Source organism: Myotis yumanensis, unplaced genomic scaffold, assembly GCF_028538775.1.
Source record: "Myotis yumanensis isolate MYYU_CA2020_CCGP unplaced genomic scaffold, mMyoYum1.0.hap1 SCAF_15, whole genome shotgun sequence".
NCBI classification, from domain to species: Eukaryota; Metazoa; Chordata; class Mammalia; order Chiroptera; family Vespertilionidae; genus Myotis; species Myotis yumanensis.
Window position 1 is genome coordinate 469,966 of NW_027223766.1, and position 20,295 is coordinate 490,260.

Consider the following 20,295-nt stretch of genomic DNA (forward strand, 5'->3'; position numbering starts at 1 on the left):
CGCCCTCTCCTGGTCCTGCAGCGCCAATGCAAGCCTCCTCTCCTCAACTTGAGGCCCAACCGGTGACGTCGGTGCTGGGGGCGGCTGATTGGTGGAGCGGGCAGCTGATTTGGCTCCTCCCACCAGCTCTGGGGCTATAAAAGAACGCAGGGCCTTCTTTGCAGAGCTTCTCAGCCCTAGGCTTGTGGTCGTGGTCGTCGTCCTCGTTCTCCAAGGGAGCTTTCAGGAGAGTGGTCTCGCCAAGACCCGGTCCCGGGACATAGAAGCCGCGAGAGCACCTGGCTAGAGCCTGGCTGGGCTGCTGATCCACTGAACGCTGTCTCGGTGTCATTTCTTCTTCACCGACCCGTCCACACCCTTGGGAACCCCTGGGCCTGGACCCCAACCTCTGGGAGAGCCCCGGCGCCGCGCGGGAAGGAAGTGAAGGACCGGCGTGCCTCCGCACGGGCTCGATCCGAGGCTGATTCGGGGCCCGCCATGGCCGACAAAATCCACATGTCACTGGACGACATCATTCGGCTGGACCGGAGCCAGCGGGACGGCCATGGCCGGGGCCGCGGCCGCGGCCGCGGCGGGGCCGGGGCCGGGGACCGAGGCGGGGACCCAGGCTGGGACCGAGGCCGGGCCGGCTCCCAGGGAGGCCGCGGCGGGGGCAGGGACCGAGGCAGGGCCGGCTCCCAGGGAGGCCCCCGCGGTGGCGGAGCGCAGGCCGCCGCCGCCGCCGCCGCCGCCCCCCGCCCCCGAGAGCTGGGGCGGCGGGCCGTTCCGGAACAGGGCGGCCCTCGGCCGAGGCAGGAACCGGCCGGCGCCCTACAGCAGGCCGAGACAGCTTCCCGACCAGTGGCACCACGACCGCTTCCGCAGGGCCTTCGGCAGGGGCGCCGGCCTGATGACCGGGGGGAAGCTGCTGCTGTCCAACCTGGACTTCGGAGTGTCCGACGCGGACATCCAGCAGCTGTTTGCGGAGTTCGGGCCTCTGAAGCACGCCGCTGTCCATTACGACCGCTCTGGCCGCAGCCTGGGAACAGCCCACGTGCACTTTGAGCGCAAGGCAGACGCCCTGGAAGCCAGGAAGCAGTACAACGGCGTCCCTTTGGATGGCCGTCCCCTCCACATCCAGATCCTCACCTCGAAGATAGTCACGCAGCCCAGGCCGGTACCGAGTGTCAACAGAGGCTGGGTGGCTACAAACCGAGGATCTGGAGGCTTCGGCGGCGGCGGCGGCGGCGGCGGCACTCAGGGCCGCTCCCGCGGAGGCAACCTGCGTACAGGCAGGCGCACTGGCCGCCATTCAGAGCCACAGATCTCGGCGGAGGAGTTGGACTCCCAGCTGGACGCTTACAACTCGATGAGGGGCCCCAAGCGGTTGGACGCCAAGCAGGACGCTTACAGCGCGATGAGGGGCACCCAGCAGTTGGACGCCCAAAAGGGCGCTTACAACTCGATGAGGGACACCAAAAGGATGGACGCCCACCTGGGCGCTTACCATGCCATGAGGGACACCAAAAAGTTGGACGCCCAGAAGCACGCTTACAGCTCCATGAGGGACACCGTGGAGTTGGACTCCCAGCTGGACGCTGACAGCGCGATGAAGGACGCCGAGGACTTGGACGCCCTGCTGGACGATGACGATGCGATGATGGACACCAGCTAAAGCTCCAGCAAGTCAGTGTGCGCCAGGATGGCCGGGGACCTGGGGCCAATGATGGAGTTGTTTCTTCTGTTTGGAAATAGGATTTAAAACTCCTGGAAAGATTTTTCGTTAACTTGTATTTTATTCAAGAACTCTGAAAAAGACCTGTTTTGTGCCGAGTCATTTTCGGGATTCATTTTACCGGTTGCTGTTTTCACCTTGACCATAATCACCCGAAAAGCTGTGGGATAAACAAACAAACAAACAAACAAACAAACAAAATAACTCGTTCCCTCCGATAAAACAACAACAACAAAATACCCTCCTCAGAAAAAAAAGGTTGATCCCGCCTTTCCAATTTCTGAGGCTTTGGCAAGCCCAGGTGGCCAGGCCTGGACTTGGTCTCTGGGAGGGGGCCTGACCGTCCATCCACAGAGTGAGCGGGGTTGGGAGTGGGGGTTAGGGGCGGGGGGGGGGCGGGGGGGAGCAGCGGGCGTGGGCGCGGTGTCGATCATGTGGACAGGCCAGGACGTCATCTTTGGCTGTGGATTACAGAATTTGGGTGGACTGGGGCAGGGGCCGAAGAGCCCGCCCCGCCCTCTGCTGGTCGAGAAGCATCAATGCAAGCCCCCCTCCTGCAAACGCCTGTGGGGAAAGCACAGACAGGTGACTGGACTTCCCCATTTCTGGCTCGACCCGAGGCGGGAAGGACGTGCAGGGGGCGTTGTCTTTGAGAAGGCAGGGACTGAAGGGTGTTCATGGATGGCGACGGACCGTTCAAAGCAAGGAGTGTCCGTGCGTGACTGCGGATGTACACGCACAGACGCACACACAAACTCCCACACCCACACCCACACCCACACACCTATCCCTCCCGCCTCCAATCCCCCCTCCCCCCGCGTCCCCCGACACACACACACACACACACACACACACACACACACACGGGAGCACAAGATCCCGCTAACAAGATATCTGCCGAGTGAGGCACGCCTAGGAGATTTTCCGTGGCTTTGTTTCCTTTTGGCCTGTCCTGGGTCCACGGGAGCCTGTCTAAGTATGTATTGTCCCCTCTTCCACCGAGAAAAAACGGCGATGCCGTCCCGCAAGGCGTGGAGACAGAGCCCTGCAGGCCTCCTTGGGCACCTGCCCTGTCTCCCAAGTCCTCCCCCAAGCCCCGTGAGTCGCTTGTGCGGGCCAGTGGCGCCCTCTCCTGGTCCTGCAGCGCCAATGCAAGCCTCCTCTCCTCAACTTGAGGCCCAACCGGTGACGTCGGTGCTGGGGGCGGCTGATTGGTGGAGCGGGCAGCTGATTTGGCTCCTCCCACCAGCTCTGGGGCTATAAAAGAACGCAGGGCCTTCTTTGCAGAGCTTCTCAGCCCTAGGCTTGTGGTCGTGGTCGTCGTCCTCGTTCTCCAAGGGAGCTTTCAGGAGAGTGGTCTCGCCAAGACCCGGTCCCGGGACATAGAAGCCGCGAGAGCACCTGGCTAGAGCCTGGCTGGGCTGCTGATCCACTGAACGCTGTCTCGGTGTCATTTCTTCTTCACCGACCCGTCCACACCCTTGGGAACCCCTGGGCCTGGACCCCAACCTCTGGGAGAGCCCCGGCGCCGCGCGGGAAGGAAGTGAAGGACCGGCGTGCCTCCGCACGGGCTCGATCCGAGGCTGATTCGGGGCCCGCCATGGCCGACAAAATCCACATGTCACTGGACGACATCATTCGGCTGGACCGGAGCCAGCGGGACGGCCATGGCCGGGGGCCGCGGCCGCGGCCGCGGCGGGGCCGGGGCCGGGGACCGAGGCGGGGACCCAGGCTGGGACCGAGGCCGGGCCGGCTCCCAGGGAGGCCGCGGCGGGGGCAGGGACCGAGGCAGGGCCGGCTCCCAGGGAGGCCCCCGCGGTGGCGGAGCGCAGGCCGCCGCCGCCGCCGCCGCCGCCCCCGCCCCCGAGAGCTGGGGCGGCGGGCCGTTCCGGAACAGGGCGGCCCTCGGCCGAGGCAGGAACCGGCCGGCGCCCTACAGCAGGCCGAGACAGCTTCCCGACCAGTGGCACCACGACCGCTTCCGCAGGGCCTTCGGCAGGGGCGCCGGCCTGATGACCGGGGGGAAGCTGCTGCTGTCCAACCTGGACTTCGGAGTGTCCGACGCGGACATCCAGCAGCTGTTTGCGGAGTTCGGGCCTCTGAAGCACGCCGCTGTCCATTACGACCGCTCTGGCCGCAGCCTGGGAACAGCCCACGTGCACTTTGAGCGCAAGGCAGACGCCCTGGAAGCCAGGAAGCAGTACAACGGCGTCCCTTTGGATGGCCGTCCCCTCCACATCCAGATCCTCACCTCGAAGATAGTCACGCAGCCCAGGCCGGTACCGAGTGTCAACAGAGGCTGGGTGGCTACAAACCGAGGATCTGGAGGCTTCGGCGGCGGCGGCGGCGGCGGCGGCACTCAGGGCCGCTCCCGCGGAGGCAACCTGCGTACAGGCAGGCGCACTGGCCGCCATTCAGAGCCACAGATCTCGGCGGAGGAGTTGGACTCCCAGCTGGACGCTTACAACTCGATGAGGGGCCCCAAGCGGTTGGACGCCAAGCAGGACGCTTACAGCGCGATGAGGGGCACCCAGCAGTTGGACGCCCAAAAGGGCGCTTACAACTCGATGAGGGACACCAAAAGGATGGACGCCCACCTGGGCGCTTACCATGCCATGAGGGACACCAAAAAGTTGGACGCCCAGAAGCACGCTTACAGCTCCATGAGGGACACCGTGGAGTTGGACTCCCAGCTGGACGCTGACAGCGCGATGAAGGACGCCGAGGACTTGGACGCCCTGCTGGACGATGACGATGCGATGATGGACACCAGCTAAAGCTCCAGCAAGTCAGTGTGCGCCAGGATGGCCGGGGACCTGGGGCCAATGATGGAGTTGTTTCTTCTGTTTGGAAATAGGATTTAAAACTCCTGGAAAGATTTTTCGTTAACTTGTACTTTATTCAATAACGCTGAAAAAGACCTGTTTTGTGCCGAGTCATTTTCGGGATTCATTTTACCGGTTGCTGTTTTCACCTTGACCATAATCACCCGAAAAGCTGTGGGATAAACAAACAAACAAACAAAATAACTCGTTCCCTCCGATAAAACAACAACAACAAAATACCCTCCTCAGAAAAAAAAGGTTGATCCCGCCTTTCCAATTTCTGAGGCTTTGGCAAGCCCAGGTGGCCAGGCCTGGACTTGGTCTCTGGGAGGGGGCCTGACCGTCCATCCACAGAGTGAGCGGGGTTGGGAGTGGGGGTTAGGGGCGGGGGGGGGGGCGGGGGGGAGCAGCGGGCGTGGGCGCGGTGTCGATCATGTGGACAGGCCAGGACGTCATCTTTGGCTGTGGATTACAGAATTTGGGTGGACTGGGGCAGGGGCCGAAGAGCCCGCCCCGCCCTCTGCTGGTCGAGAAGCATCAATGCAAGCCCCCCTCCTGCAAACGCCTGTGGGGAAAGCACAGACAGGTGACTGGACTTCCCCATTTCTGGCTCGACCCGAGGCGGGAAGGACGTGCAGGGGGCGTTGTCTTTGAGAAGGCAGGGACTGAAGGGTGTTCATGGATGGCGACGGACCGTTCAAAGCAAGGAGTGTCCGTGCGTGACTGCGGATGTACACGCACAGACGCACACACAAACTCCCACACCCACACCCACACCCACACACCTATCCCTCCCGCCTCCAATCCCCCCTCCCCCCGCGTCCCCCGACACACACACACACACACACACACACACACACACACGGGAGCACAAGATCCCGCTAACAAGATATCTGCCGAGTGAGGCACGCCTAGGAGATTTTCCGTGGCTTTGTTTCCTTTTGGCCTGTCCTGGGTCCACGGGAGCCTGTCTAAGTATGTATTGTCCCCTCTTCCACCGAGAAAAAACGGCGATGCCGTCCCGCAAGGCGTGGAGACAGAGCCCTGCAGGCCTCCTTGGGCACCTGCCCTGTCTCCCAAGTCCTCCCCCAAGCCCCGTGAGTCGCTTGTGCGGGCCAGTGGCGCCCTCTCCTGGTCCTGCAGCGCCAATGCAAGCCTCCTCTCCTCAACTTGAGGCCCAACCGGTGACGTCGGTGCTGGGGGCGGCTGATTGGTGGAGCGGGCAGCTGATTTGGCTCCTCCCACCAGCTCTGGGGCTATAAAAGAACGCAGGGCCTTCTTTGCAGAGCTTCTCAGCCCTAGGCTTGTGGTCGTGGTCGTCGTCCTCGTTCTCCAAGGGAGCTTTCAGGAGAGTGGTCTCGCCAAGACCCGGTCCCGGGACATAGAAGCCGCGAGAGCACCTGGCTAGAGCCTGGCTGGGCTGCTGATCCACTGAACGCTGTCTCGGTGTCATTTCTTCTTCACCGACCCGTCCACACCCTTGGGAACCCCTGGGCCTGGACCCCAACCTCTGGGAGAGCCCCGGCGCCGCGCGGGAAGGAAGTGAAGGACCGGCGTGCCTCCGCACGGGCTCGATCCGAGGCTGATTCGGGGCCCGCCATGGCCGACAAAATCCACATGTCACTGGACGACATCATTCGGCTGGACCGGAGCCAGCGGGACGGCCATGGCCGGGGCCGCGGCCGCGGCCGCGGCGGGGCCGGGGCCGGGGACCGAGGCGGGGACCCAGGCTGGGACCGAGGCCGGGCCGGCTCCCAGGGAGGCCGCGGCGGGGGCAGGGACCGAGGCAGGGCCGGCTCCCAGGGAGGCCCCCGCGGTGGCGGAGCGCAGGCCGCCGCCGCCGCCGCCGCCGCCCCCCGCCCCCGAGAGCTGGGGCGGCGGGCCGTTCCGGAACAGGGCGGCCCTCGGCCGAGGCAGGAACCGGCCGGCGCCCTACAGCAGGCCGAGACAGCTTCCCGACCAGTGGCACCACGACCGCTTCCGCAGGGCCTTCGGCAGGGGCGCCGGCCTGATGACCGGGGGGAAGCTGCTGCTGTCCAACCTGGACTTCGGAGTGTCCGACGCGGACATCCAGCAGCTGTTTGCGGAGTTCGGGCCTCTGAAGCACGCCGCTGTCCATTACGACCGCTCTGGCCGCAGCCTGGGAACAGCCCACGTGCACTTTGAGCGCAAGGCAGACGCCCTGGAAGCCAGGAAGCAGTACAACGGCGTCCCTTTGGATGGCCGTCCCCTCCACATCCAGATCCTCACCTCGAAGATAGTCACGCAGCCCAGGCCGGTACCGAGTGTCAACAGAGGCTGGGTGGCTACAAACCGAGGATCTGGAGGCTTCGGCGGCGGCGGCGGCGGCGGCGGCACTCAGGGCCGCTCCCGCGGAGGCAACCTGCGTACAGGCAGGCGCACTGGCCGCCATTCAGAGCCACAGATCTCGGCGGAGGAGTTGGACTCCCAGCTGGACGCTTACAACTCGATGAGGGGCCCCAAGCGGTTGGACGCCAAGCAGGACGCTTACAGCGCGATGAGGGGCACCCAGCAGTTGGACGCCCAAAAGGGCGCTTACAACTCGATGAGGGACACCAAAAGGATGGACGCCCACCTAGGCGCTTACCATGCCATGAGGGACACCAAAAAGTTGGACGCCCAGAAGCACGCTTACAGCTCCATGAGGGACACCGTGGAGTTGGACTCCCAGCTGGACGCTGACAGCGCGATGAAGGACGCCGAGGACTTGGACGCCCTGCTGGACGATGACGATGCGATGATGGACACCAGCTAAAGCTCCAGCAAGTCAGTGTGTGCCAGGATGGCCGGGGACCTGGGGCCAATGATGGAGTTGTTTCTTCTGTTTGGAAATAGGATTTAAAACTCCTGGAAAGATTTTTCGTTAACTTGTATTTTATTCAAGAACTCTGAAAAAGACCTGTTTTGTGCCGAGTCATTTTCGGGATTCATTTTACCGGTTGCTGTTTTCACCTTGACCATAATCACCCGAAAAGCTGTGGGATAAACAAACAAACAAACAAAATAACTCGTTCCCTCCGATAAAACAACAACAACAAAATACCCTCCTCAGAAAAAAAAGGTTGATCCCGCCTTTCCAATTTCTGAGGCTTTGGCAAGCCCAGGTGGCCAGGCCTGGACTTGGTCTCTGGGAGGGGGCCTGACCGTCCATCCACAGAGTGAGCGGGGTTGGGAGTGGGGGTTAGGGGCGGGGGGGGGGCGGGGGGGAGCAGCGGGCGTGGGCGCGGTGTCGATCATGTGGACAGGCCAGGACGTCATCTTTGGCTGTGGATTACAGAATTTGGGTGGACTGGGGCAGGGGCCGAAGAGCCCGCCCCGCCCTCTGCTGGTCGAGAAGCATCAATGCAAGCCCCCCTCCTGCAAACGCCTGTGGGGAAAGCACAGACAGGTGACTGGACTTCCCCATTTCTGGCTCGACCCGAGGCGGGAAGGACGTGCAGGGGGCGTTGTCTTTGAGAAGGCAGGGACTGAAGGGTGTTCATGGATGGCGACGGACCGTTCAAAGCAAGGAGTGTCCGTGCGTGACTGCGGATGTACACGCACAGACGCACACACAAACTCCCACACCCACACCCACACCCACACACCTATCCCTCCCGCCTCCAATCCCCCCTCCCCCCGCGTCCCCCGACACACACACACACACACACACACACACACACACACGGGAGCACAAGATCCCGCTAACAAGATATCTGCCGAGTGAGGCACGCCTAGGAGATTTTCCGTGGCTTTGTTTCCTTTTGGCCTGTCCTGGGTCCACGGGAGCCTGTCTAAGTATGTATTGTCCCCTCTTCCACCGAGAAAAAACGGCGATGCCGTCCCGCAAGGCGTGGAGACAGAGCCCTGCAGGCCTCCTTGGGCACCTGCCCTGTCTCCCAAGTCCTCCCCCAAGCCCCGTGAGTCGCTTGTGCGGGCCAGTGGCGCCCTCTCCTGGTCCTGCAGCGCCAATGCAAGCCTCCTCTCCTCAACTTGAGGCCCAACCGGTGACGTCGGTGCTGGGGGCGGCTGATTGGTGGAGCGGGCAGCTGATTTGGCTCCTCCCACCAGCTCTGGGGCTATAAAAGAACGCAGGGCCTTCTTTGCAGAGCTTCTCAGCCCTAGGCTTGTGGTCGTGGTCGTCGTCCTCGTTCTCCAAGGGAGCTTTCAGGAGAGTGGTCTCGCCAAGACCCGGTCCCGGGACATAGAAGCCGCGAGAGCACCTGGCTAGAGCCTGGCTGGGCTGCTGATCCACTGAACGCTGTCTCGGTGTCATTTCTTCTTCACCGACCCGTCCACACCCTTGGGAACCCCTGGGCCTGGACCCCAACCTCTGGGAGAGCCCCGGCGCCGCGCGGGAAGGAAGTGAAGGACCGGCGTGCCTCCGCACGGGCTCGATCCGAGGCTGATTCGGGGCCCGCCATGGCCGACAAAATCCACATGTCACTGGACGACATCATTCGGCTGGACCGGAGCCAGCGGGACGGCCATGGCCGGGGCCGCGGCCGCGGCCGCGGCGGGGCCGGGGCCGGGGACCGAGGCGGGGACCCAGGCTGGGACCGAGGCCGGGCCGGCTCCCAGGGAGGCCGCGGCGGGGGCAGGGACCGAGGCAGGGCCGGCTCCCAGGGAGGCCCCCGCGGTGGCGGAGCGCAGGCCGCCGCCGCCGCCGCCGCCGCCCCCGCCCCCGAGAGCTGGGGCGGCGGGCCGTTCCGGAACAGGGCGGCCCTCGGCCGAGGCAGGAACCGGCCGGCGCCCTACAGCAGGCCGAGACAGCTTCCCGACCAGTGGCACCACGACCGCTTCCGCAGGGCCTTCGGCAGGGGCGCCGGCCTGATGACCGGGGGGAAGCTGCTGCTGTCCAACCTGGACTTCGGAGTGTCCGACGCGGACATCCAGCAGCTGTTTGCGGAGTTCGGGCCTCTGAAGCACGCCGCTGTCCATTACGACCGCTCTGGCCGCAGCCTGGGAACAGCCCACGTGCACTTTGAGCGCAAGGCAGACGCCCTGGAAGCCAGGAAGCAGTACAACGGCGTCCCTTTGGATGGCCGTCCCCTCCACATCCAGATCCTCACCTCGAAGATAGTCACGCAGCCCAGGCCGGTACCGAGTGTCAACAGAGGCTGGGTGGCTACAAACCGAGGATCTGGAGGCTTCGGCGGCGGCGGCGGCGGCGGCGGCACTCAGGGCCGCTCCCGCGGAGGCAACCTGCGTACAGGCAGGCGCACTGGCCGCCATTCAGAGCCACAGATCTCGGCGGAGGAGTTGGACTCCCAGCTGGACGCTTACAACTCGATGAGGGGCCCCAAGCGGTTGGACGCCAAGCAGGACGCTTACAGCGCGATGAGGGGCACCCAGCAGTTGGACGCCCAAAAGGGCGCTTACAACTCGATGAGGGACACCAAAAGGATGGACGCCCACCTGGGCGCTTACCATGCCATGAGGGACACCAAAAAGTTGGACGCCCAGAAGCACGCTTACAGCTCCATGAGGGACACCGTGGAGTTGGACTCCCAGCTGGACGCTGACAGCGCGATGAAGGACGCCGAGGACTTGGACGCCCTGCTGGACGATGACGATGCGATGATGGACACCAGCTAAAGCTCCAGCAAGTCAGTGTGCGCCAGGATGGCCGGGGACCTGGGGCCAATGATGGAGTTGTTTCTTCTGTTTGGAAATAGGATTTAAAACTCCTGGAAAGATTTTTCGTTAACTTGTATTTTATTCAAGAACTCTGAAAAAGACCTGTTTTGTGCCGAGTCATTTTCGGGATTCATTTTACCGGTTGCTGTTTTCACCTTGACCATAATCACCCGAAAAGCTGTGGGATAAACAAACAAACAAACAAACAAACAAACAAAATAACTCGTTCCCTCCGATAAAACAACAACAACAAAATACCCTCCTCAGAAAAAAAAGGTTGATCCCGCCTTTCCAATTTCTGAGGCTTTGGCAAGCCCAGGTGGCCAGGCCTGGACTTGGTCTCTGGGAGGGGGCCTGACCGTCCATCCACAGAGTGAGCGGGGTTGGGAGTGGGGGTTAGGGGCGGGGGGGGGGCGGGGGGGAGCAGCGGGCGTGGGCGCGGTGTCGATCATGTGGACAGGCCAGGACGTCATCTTTGGCTGTGGATTACAGAATTTGGGTGGACTGGGGCAGGGGCCGAAGAGCCCGCCCCGCCCTCTGCTGGTCGAGAAGCATCAATGCAAGCCCCCCTCCTGCAAACGCCTGTGGGGAAAGCACAGACAGGTGACTGGACTTCCCCATTTCTGGCTCGACCCGAGGCGGGAAGGACGTGCAGGGGGCGTTGTCTTTGAGAAGGCAGGGACTGAAGGGTGTTCATGGATGGCGACGGACCGTTCAAAGCAAGGAGTGTCCGTGCGTGACTGCGGATGTACACGCACAGACGCACACACAAACTCCCACACCCACACCCACACCCACACACCTATCCCTCCCGCCTCCAATCCCCCCTCCCCCCGCGTCCCCCGACACACACACACACACACACACACACACACACACACGGGAGCACAAGATCCCGCTAACAAGATATCTGCCGAGTGAGGCACGCCTAGGAGATTTTCCGTGGCTTTGTTTCCTTTTGGCCTGTCCTGGGTCCACGGGAGCCTGTCTAAGTATGTATTGTCCCCTCTTCCACCGAGAAAAAACGGCGATGCCGTCCCGCAAGGCGTGGAGACAGAGCCCTGCAGGCCTCCTTGGGCACCTGCCCTGTCTCCCAAGTCCTCCCCCAAGCCCCGTGAGTCGCTTGTGCGGGCCAGTGGCGCCCTCTCCTGGTCCTGCAGCGCCAATGCAAGCCTCCTCTCCTCAACTTGAGGCCCAACCGGTGACGTCGGTGCTGGGGGCGGCTGATTGGTCGAGCGGGCAGCTGATTTGGCTCCTCCCACCAGCTCTGGGGCTATAAAAGAACGCAGGGCCTTCTTTGCAGAGCTTCTCAGCCCTAGGCTTGTGGTCGTGGTCGTCGTCCTCGTTCTCCAAGGGAGCTTTCAGGAGAGAGGTCTCGCCAAGACCCGGTCCCGGGACATAGAAGCCGCGAGAGCACCTGGCTAGAGCCTGGCTGGGCTGCTGATCCACTGAACGCTGTCTCGGTGTCATTTCTTCTTCACCGACCCGTCCACACCCTTGGGAACCCCTGGGCCTGGACCCCAACCTCTGGGAGAGCCCCGGCGCCGCGCGGGAAGGAAGTGAAGGACCGGCGTGCCTCCGCACGGGCTCGATCCGAGGCTGATTCGGGGCCCGCCATGGCCGACAAAATCCACATGTCACTGGACGACATCATTCGGCTGGACCGGAGCCAGCGGGACGGCCATGGCCGGGGCCGCGGCCGCGGCCGCGGCGGGGCCGGGGGCGGGGACCGAGGCGGGGACCCAGGCTGGGACCGAGGCCGGGTCGGCTCCCAGGGAGGCCGCGGCGGGGGCAGGGACCGAGGCAGGGCCGGCTCCCAGGGAGGCCCCCGCGGTGGCGGAGCGCAGGCCGCCGCCGCCGCCGCCGCCGCCCCCGCCCCCGAGAGCTGGGGCGGCGGGCCGTTCCGGAACAGGGCGGCCCTCGGCCGAGGCAGGAACCGGCCGGCGCCCTACAGCAGGCCGAGACAGCTTCCCGACCAGTGGCACCACGACCGCTTCCGCAGGGCCTTCGGCAGGGGCGCCGGCCTGATGACCGGGGGGAAGCTGCTGCTGTCCAACCTGGACTTCGGAGTGTCCGACGCGGACATCCAGCAGCTGTTTGCGGAGTTCGGGCCTCTGAAGCACGCCGCTGTCCATTACGACCGCTCTGGCCGCAGCCTGGGAACAGCCCACGTGCACTTTGAGCGCAAGGCAGACGCCCTGGAAGCCAGGAAGCAGTACAACGGCGTCCCTTTGGATGGCCGTCCCCTCCACATCCAGATCCTCACCTCGAAGATAGTCACGCAGCCCAGGCCGGTACCGAGTGTCAACAGAGGCTGGGTGGCTACAAACCGAGGATCTGGAGGCTTCGGCGGCGGCGGCGGCGGCGGCGGCACTCAGGGCCGCTCCCGCGGAGGCAACCTGCGTACAGGCAGGCGCACTGGCCGCCATTCAGAGCCACAGATCTCGGCGGAGGAGTTGGACTCCCAGCTGGACGCTTACAACTCGATGAGGGGCCCCAAGCGGTTGGACGCCAAGCAGGACGCTTACAGCGCGATGAGGGGCACCCAGCAGTTGGACGCCCAAAAGGGCGCTTACAACTCGATGAGGGACACCAAAAGGATGGACGCCCACCTGGGCGCTTACCATGCCATGAGGGACACCAAAAAGTTGGACGCCCAGAAGCACGCTTACAGCTCCATGAGGGACACCGTGGAGTTGGACTCCCAGCTGGACGCTGACAGCGCGATGAAGGACGCCGAGGACTTGGACGCCCTGCTGGACGATGACGATGCGATGATGGACACCAGCTAAAGCTCCAGCAAGTCAGTGTGCGCCAGGATGGCCGGGGACCTGGGGCCAATGATGGAGTTGTTTCTTCTGTTTGGAAATAGGATTTAAAACTCCTGGAAAGATTTTTCGTTAACTTGTATTTTATTCAAGAACTCTGAAAAAGACCTGTTTTGTGCCGAGTCATTTTCGGGATTCATTTTACCGGTTGCTGTTTTCACCTTGACCATAATCACCCGAAAAGCTGTGGGATAAACAAACAAACAAACAAACAAACAAACAAAATAACTCGTTCCCTCCGATAAAACAACAACAACAAAATACCCTCCTCAGAAAAAAAAGGTTGATCCCGCCTTTCCAATTTCTGAGGCTTTGGCAAGCCCAGGTGGCCAGGCCTGGACTTGGTCTCTGGGAGGGGGCCTGACCGTCCATCCACAGAGTGAGCGGGGTTGGGAGTGGGGGTTAGGGGCGGGGGGGGTGGGGGGGGGGAGCAGCGGGCGTGGGCGCGGTGTCGATCATGTGGACAGGCCAGGACGTCATCTTTGGCTGTGGATTACAGAATTTGGGTGGACTGGGGCAGGGGCCGAAGAGCCCGCCCCGCCCTCTGCTGGTCGAGAAGCATCAATGCAAGCCCCCCTCCTGCAAACGCCTGTGGGGAAAGCACAGACAGGTGACTGGACTTCCCCATTTCTGGCTCGACCCGAGGCGGGAAGGACGTGCAGGGGGCGTTGTCTTTGAGAAGGCAGGGACTGAAGGGTGTTCATGGATGGCGACGGACCGTTCAAAGCAAGGAGTGTCCGTGCGTGACTGCGGATGTACACGCACAGACGCACACACAAACTCCCACACCCACACCCACACCCACACACCTATCCCTCCCGCCTCCAATCCCCCCTCCCCCCGCGTCCCCCGACACACACACACACACACACACACGGGAGCACAAGATCCCGCTAACAAGATATCTGCCGAGTGAGGCACGCCTAGGAGATTTTCCGTGGCTTTGTTTCCTTTTGGCCTGTCCTGGGTCCACGGGAGCCTGTCTAAGTATGTATTGTCCCCTCTTCCACCGAGAAAAAACGGCGATGCCGTCCCGCAAGGCGTGGAGACAGAGCCCTGCAGGCCTCCTTGGGCACCTGCCCTGTCTCCCAAGTCCTCCCCCAAGCCCCGTGAGTCGCTTGTGCGGGCCAGTGGCGCCCTCTCCTGGTCCTGCAGCGCCAATGCAAGCCTCCTCTCCTCAACTTGAGGCCCAACCGGTGACGTCGGTGCTGGGGGCGGCTGATTGGTGGAGCGGGCAGCTGATTTGGCTCCTCCCACCAGCTCTGGGGCTATAAAAGAACGCAGGGCCTTCTTTGCAGAGCTTCTCAGCCCTAGGCTTGTGGTCGTGGTCGTCGTCCTCGTTCTCCAAGGGAGCTTTCAGGAGAGAGGTCTCGCCAAGACCCGGTCCCGGGACATAGAAGCCGCGAGAGCACCTGGCTAGAGCCTGGCTGGGCTGCTGATCCACTGAACGCTGTCTCGGTGTCATTTCTTCTTCACCGACCCGTCCACACCCTTGGGAACCCCTGGGCCTGGACCCCAACCTCTGGGAGAGCCCCGGCGCCGCGCGGGAAGGAAGTGAAGGACCGGCGTGCCTCCGCACGGGCTCGATCCGAGGCTGATTCGGGGCCCGCCATGGCCGACAAAATCCACATGTCACTGGACGACATCATTCGGCTGGACCGGAGCCAGCGGGACGGCCATGGCCGGGGCCGCGGCCGCGGCCGCGGCGGGGCCGGGGCCGGGGACCGAGGCGGGGACCCAGGCTGGGACCGAGGCCGGGCCGGCTCCCAGGGAGGCCGCGGCGGGGGCAGGGACCGAGGCAGGGCCGGCTCCCAGGGAGGCCCCCGCGGTGGCGGAGCGCAGGCCGCCGCCGCCGCCCCCCGCCGCCCCCGCCCCCGAGAGCTGGGGCGGCGGGCCGTTCCGGAACAGGGCGGCCCTCGGCCGAGGCAGGAACCGGCCGGCGCCCTACAGCAGGCCGAGACAGCTTCCCGACCAGTGGCACCACGACCGCTTCCGCAGGGCCTTCGGCAGGGGCGCCGGCCTGATGACCGGGGGGAAGCTGCTGCTGTCCAACCTGGACTTCGGAGTGTCCGACGCGGACATCCAGCAGCTGTTTGCGGAGTTCGGGCCTCTGAAGCACGCCGCTGTCCATTACGACCGCTCTGGCCGCAGCCTGGGAACAGCCCACGTGCACTTTGAGCGCAAGGCAGACGCCCTGGAAGCCAGGAAGCAGTACAACGGCGTCCCTTTGGATGGCCGTCCCCTCCACATCCAGATCCTCACCTCGAAGATAGTCACGCAGCCCAGGCCGGTACCGAGTGTCAACAGAGGCTGGGTGGCTACAAACCGAGGATCTGGAGGCTTCGGCGGCGGCGGCGGCGGCGGCGGCACTCAGGGCCGCTCCCGCGGAGGCAACCTGCGTACAGGCAGGCGCACTGGCCGCCATTCAGAGCCACAGATCTCGGCGGAGGAGTTGGACTCCCAGCTGGACGCTTACAACTCGATGAGGGGCCCCAAGCGGTTGGACGCCAAGCAGGACGCTTACAGCGCGATGAGGGGCACCCAGCAGTTGGACGCCCAAAAGGGCGCTTACAACTCGATGAGGGACACCAAAAGGATGGACGCCCACCTGGGCGCTTACCATGCCATGAGGGACACCAAAAAGTTGGACGCCCAGAAGCACGCTTACAGCTCCATGAGGGACACCGTGGAGTTGGACTCCCAGCTGGACGCTGACAGCGCGATGAAGGACGCCGAGGACTTGGACGCCCTGCTGGACGATGACGATGCGATGATGGACACCAGCTAAAGCTCCAGCAAGTCAGTGTGCGCCAGGATGGCCGGGGACCTGGGGCCAATGATGGAGTTGTTTCTTCTGTTTGGAAATAGGATTTAAAACTCCTGGAAAGATTTTTCGTTAACTTGTATTTTATTCAAGAACTCTGAAAAAGACCTGTTTTGTGCCGAGTCATTTTCGGGATTCATTTTACCGGTTGCTGTTTTCACCTTGACCATAATCACCCGAAAAGCTGTGGGATAAACAAACAAACAAACAAACAAACAAACAAACAAAATAACTCGTTCCCTCCGATAAAACAACAACAACAAAATACCCTCCTCAGAAAAAAAAGGTTGATCCCGCCTTTCCAATTTCTGAGGCTTTGGCAAGCCCAGGTGGCCAGGCCTGGACTTGGTCTCTGGGAGGGGGCCTGACCGTCCATCCACAGAGTGAGCGGGGTTGGGAGTGGGGGTTAGGGGCGGGGGGGGGGGAGGGGGGGGGAGGAGCGGGCGTGGGCGCGGTGTCGATCATGTGGACAGGCCAGGACGTCATCTTTGGCTGTGGATTACAGAATTTGGGTGGACTGGGGCAGGGGCCGAAGAGCCCGCCCCGCCCTCTGCTGGTCGAGAAGCATCAATGCAAGCCCCCCTCCTGCAAACGCCTGTGGGGAAAGCACAGACAGGTGACTGGACTTCCCCATTTCTGGCTCGACCCGAGGCGGGAAGGACGTGCAGGGGGCGTTGTCTTTGAGAAGGCAGGGACTGAAGGGTGTTCATGGATGGCGACGGACCGTTCAAAGCAAGGAGTGTCCGTGCGTGACTGCGGATGTACACGCACAGACGCACACACAAACTCCCACACCCACAGCCACACCCACACACCTATCCCTCCCGCCTCCAATCCCCCCTCCCCCCGCGTCCCCCGACACACACACACACACACACACACACGGGAGCACAAGATCCCGCTAACAAGATATCTGCCGAGTGAGGCACGCCTAGGAGATTTTCCGTGGCTTTGTTTCCTTTTGGCCTGTCCTGGGTCCACGGGAGCCTGTCTAAGTATGTATTGTCCCCTCTTCCACCGAGAAAAAACGGCGATGCCGTCCCGCAAGGCGTGGAGACAGAGCCCTGCAGGCCTCCTTGGGCACCTGCCCTGTCTCCCAAGTCCTCCCCCAAGCCCCGTGAGTCGCTTGTGCGGGCCAGTGGCGCCCTCTCCTGGTCCTGCAGCGCCAATGCAAGCCTCCTCTCCTCAACTTGAGGCCCAACCGGTGACGTCGGTGCTGGGGGCGGCTGATTGGTGGAGCGGGCAGCTGATTTGGCTCCTCCCACCAGCTCTGGGGCTATAAAAGAACGCAGGGCCTTCTTTGCAGAGCTTCTCAGCCCTAGGCTTGTGGTCGTGGTCGTCGTCCTCGTTCTCCAAGGGAGCTTTCAGGAGAGAGGTCTCGCCAAGACCCGGTCCCGGGACATAGAAGCCGCGAGAGCACCTGGCTAGAGCCTGGCTGGGCTGCTGATCCACTGAACGCTGTCTCGGTGTCATTTCTTCTTCACCGACCCGTCCACACCCTTGGGAACCCCTGGGCCTGGACCCCAACCTCTGGGAGAGCCCCGGCGCCGCGCGGGAAGGAAGTGAAGGACCGGCGTGCCTCCGCACGGGCTCGATCCGAGGCTGATTCGGGGCCCGCCATGGCCGACAAAATCCACATGTCACTGGACGACATCATTCGGCTGGACCGGAGCCAGCGGGACGGCCATGGCCGGGGCCGCGGCCGCGGCCGCGGCGGGGCCGGGGCCGGGGACCGAGGCGGGGACCCAGGCTGGGACCGAGGCCGGGCCGGCTCCCAGGGAGGCCGCGGCGGGGGCAGGGACCGAGGCAGGGCCGGCTCCCAGGGAGGCCCCCGCGGTGGCGGAGCGCAGGCCGCCGCCGCCGCCCCCCGCCGCCCCCCGCCCCCGAGAGCTGGGGCGGCGGGCCGTTCCGGAACAGGGCGGCCCTCGGCCGAGGCAGGAACCGGCCGGCGCCCTACAGCAGGCCGAGACAGCTTCCCGACCAGTGGCACCACGACCGCTTCCGCAGGGCCTTCGGCAGGGGCGCCGGCCTGATGACCGGGGGGAAGCTGCTGCTGTCCAACCTGGACTTCGGAGTGTCCGACGCGGACATCCAGCAGCTGTTTGCGGAGTTCGGGCCTCTGAAGCACGCCGCTGTCCATTACGACCGCTCTGGCCGCAGCCTGGGAACAGCCCACGTGCACTTTGAGCGCAAGGCAGACGCCCTGGAAGCCAGGAAGCAGTACAACGGCGTCCCTTTGGATGGCCGTCCCCTCCACATCCAGATCCTCACCTCGAAGATAGTCACGCAGCCCAGGCCGGTACCGAGTGTCAACAGAGGCTGGGTGGCTACAAACCGAGGATCTGGAGGCTTCGGCGGCGGCGGCGGCGGCGGCACTCAGGGCCGCTCCCGCGGAGGCAACCTGCGTACAGGCAGGCGCACTGGCCGCCATTCAGAGCCACAGATCTCGGCGGAGGAGTTGGACTCCCAGCTGGACGCTTACAACTCGATGAGGGGCCCCAAGCGGTTGGACGCCAAGCAGGACGCTTACAGCGCGATGAGGGGCACCCAGCAGTTGGACGCCCAAAAGGGCGCTTACAACTCGATGAGGGACACCAAAAGGATGGACGCCCACCTGGGCGCTTACCATGCCATGAGGGACACCAAAAAGTTGGACGCCCAGAAGCACGCTTACAGCTCCATGAGGGACACCGTGGAGTTGGACTCCCAGCTGGACGCTGACAGCGCGATGAAGGACGCCGAGGACTTGGACGCCCTGCTGGACGATGACGATGCGATGATGGACACCAGCTAAAGCTCCAGCAAGTCAGTGTGCGCCAGGATGGCCGGGGACCTGGGGCCAATGATGGAGTTGTTTCTTCTGTTTGGAAATAGGATTTAAAACTCCTGGAAAGATTTTTCGTTAACTTGTATTTTATTCAAGAACTCTGAAAAAGACCTGTTTTGTGCCGAGTCATTTTCGGGATTCATTTTACCGGTTGCTGTTTTCACCTTGACCATAATCACCCGAAAAGCTGTGGGATAAACAAACAAACAAACAAACAAACAAACAAACAAAATAACTCGTTCCCTCCGATAAAACAACAACAACAAAATACCCTCCTCAGAAAAAAAAGGTTGATCCCGCCTTTCCAATTTCTGAGGCTTTGGCAAGCCCAGGTGGCCAGGCCTGGACTTGGTCTCTGGGAGGGGGCCTGACCGTCCATCCACAGAGTGAGCGGGGTTGGGAGTGGGGGTTAGGGGCGGGGGGGGGGGGGGGGGGGGAGCAGCGGGCGTGGGCGCGGTGTCGATCATGTGGACAGGCCAGGACGTCATCTTTGGCTGTGGATTACAGAATTTGGGTGGACTGGGGCAGGGGCCGAAGAGCCCGCCCCGCCCTCTGCTGGTCGAGAAGCATCAATGCAAGCCCCCCTCCTGCAAACGCCTGTGGGGAAAGCACAGACAGGTGACTGGACTTCCCCATTTCTGGCTCGACCCGAGGCGGGAAGGACGTGCAGGGGGCGTTGTCTTTGAGAAGGCAGGGACTGAAGGGTGTTCATGGATGGCGACGGACCGTTCAAAGCAAGGAGTGTCCGTGCGTGACTGCGGATGTACACGCACAGACGCACACACAAACTCCCACACCCACACCCACACCCACACACCTATCCCTCCCGCCTCCAATCCCCCCTCCCCCCGCGTCCCCCGACACACACACACACACACACACACACACACACACACACACACGGGAGCACAAGATCCCGCTAACAAGATATCTGCCGAGTGAGGCACGCCTAGGAGATTTTCCGTGGCTTTGTTTCCTTTTGGCCTGTCCTGGGTCCACGGGAGCCTGTCTAAGTATGTATTGTCCCCTCTTCCACCGAGAAAAAACGGCGATGCCGTCCCGCAAGGCGTGGAGACAGAGCCCTGCAGGCCTCCTTGGGCACCTGCCCTGTCTCCCAAGTCCTCCCCCAAGCCCCGTGAGTCGCTTGTGCGGGCCAGTGGCGCCCTCTCCTGGTCCTGCAGCGCCAATGCAAGCCTCCTCTCCTCAACTTGAGGCCCAACCGGTGACGTCGGTGCTGGGGGCGGCTGATTGGTGGAGCGGGCAGCTGATTTGGCTCCTCCCACCAGCTCTGGGGCTATAAAAGAACGCAGGGCCTTCTTTGCAGAGCTTCTCAGCCCTAGGCTTGTGGTCGTGGTCGTCGTCCTCGTTCTCCAAGGGAGCTTTCAGGAGAGAGGTCTCGCCAAGACCCGGTCCCGGGACATAGAAGCCGCGAGAGCACCTGGCTAGAGCCTGGCTGGGCTGCTGATCCACTGAACGCTGTCTCGGTGTCATTTCTTCTTCACCGACCCGTCCACACCCTTGGGAACCCCTGGGCCTGGACCCCAACCTCTGGGAGAGCCCCGGCGCCGCGCGGGAAGGAAGTGAAGGACCGGCGTGCCTCCGCACGGGCTCGATCCGAGGCTGATTCGGGGCCCGCC

General features: G+C 63.1%; 5 pseudogenes; all 5 read left to right on the forward strand.

Moving 5' to 3' along the window:
* Window positions 1–477: 477 nt before the first annotated feature.
* On the forward strand, window positions 478–1,342 carry LOC138993527 (THO complex subunit 4 pseudogene; annotated as a pseudogene).
* A 4,796-nt stretch (window positions 1,343–6,138) lies between these two features.
* Window positions 6,139–7,003, forward strand: LOC138993526 (THO complex subunit 4 pseudogene; annotated as a pseudogene).
* Window positions 7,004–8,961: 1,958 nt separating this feature from the next.
* LOC138993204 (THO complex subunit 4 pseudogene) lies at window positions 8,962–9,825 on the forward strand (annotated as a pseudogene).
* Window positions 9,826–11,795: 1,970 nt separating this feature from the next.
* LOC138993219 (THO complex subunit 4 pseudogene) lies at window positions 11,796–12,659 on the forward strand (annotated as a pseudogene).
* Window positions 12,660–14,618: 1,959 nt separating this feature from the next.
* Window positions 14,619–15,483, forward strand: LOC138993258 (THO complex subunit 4 pseudogene; annotated as a pseudogene).
* The last annotated feature ends 4,812 nt before the right edge of the window (window positions 15,484–20,295 follow it).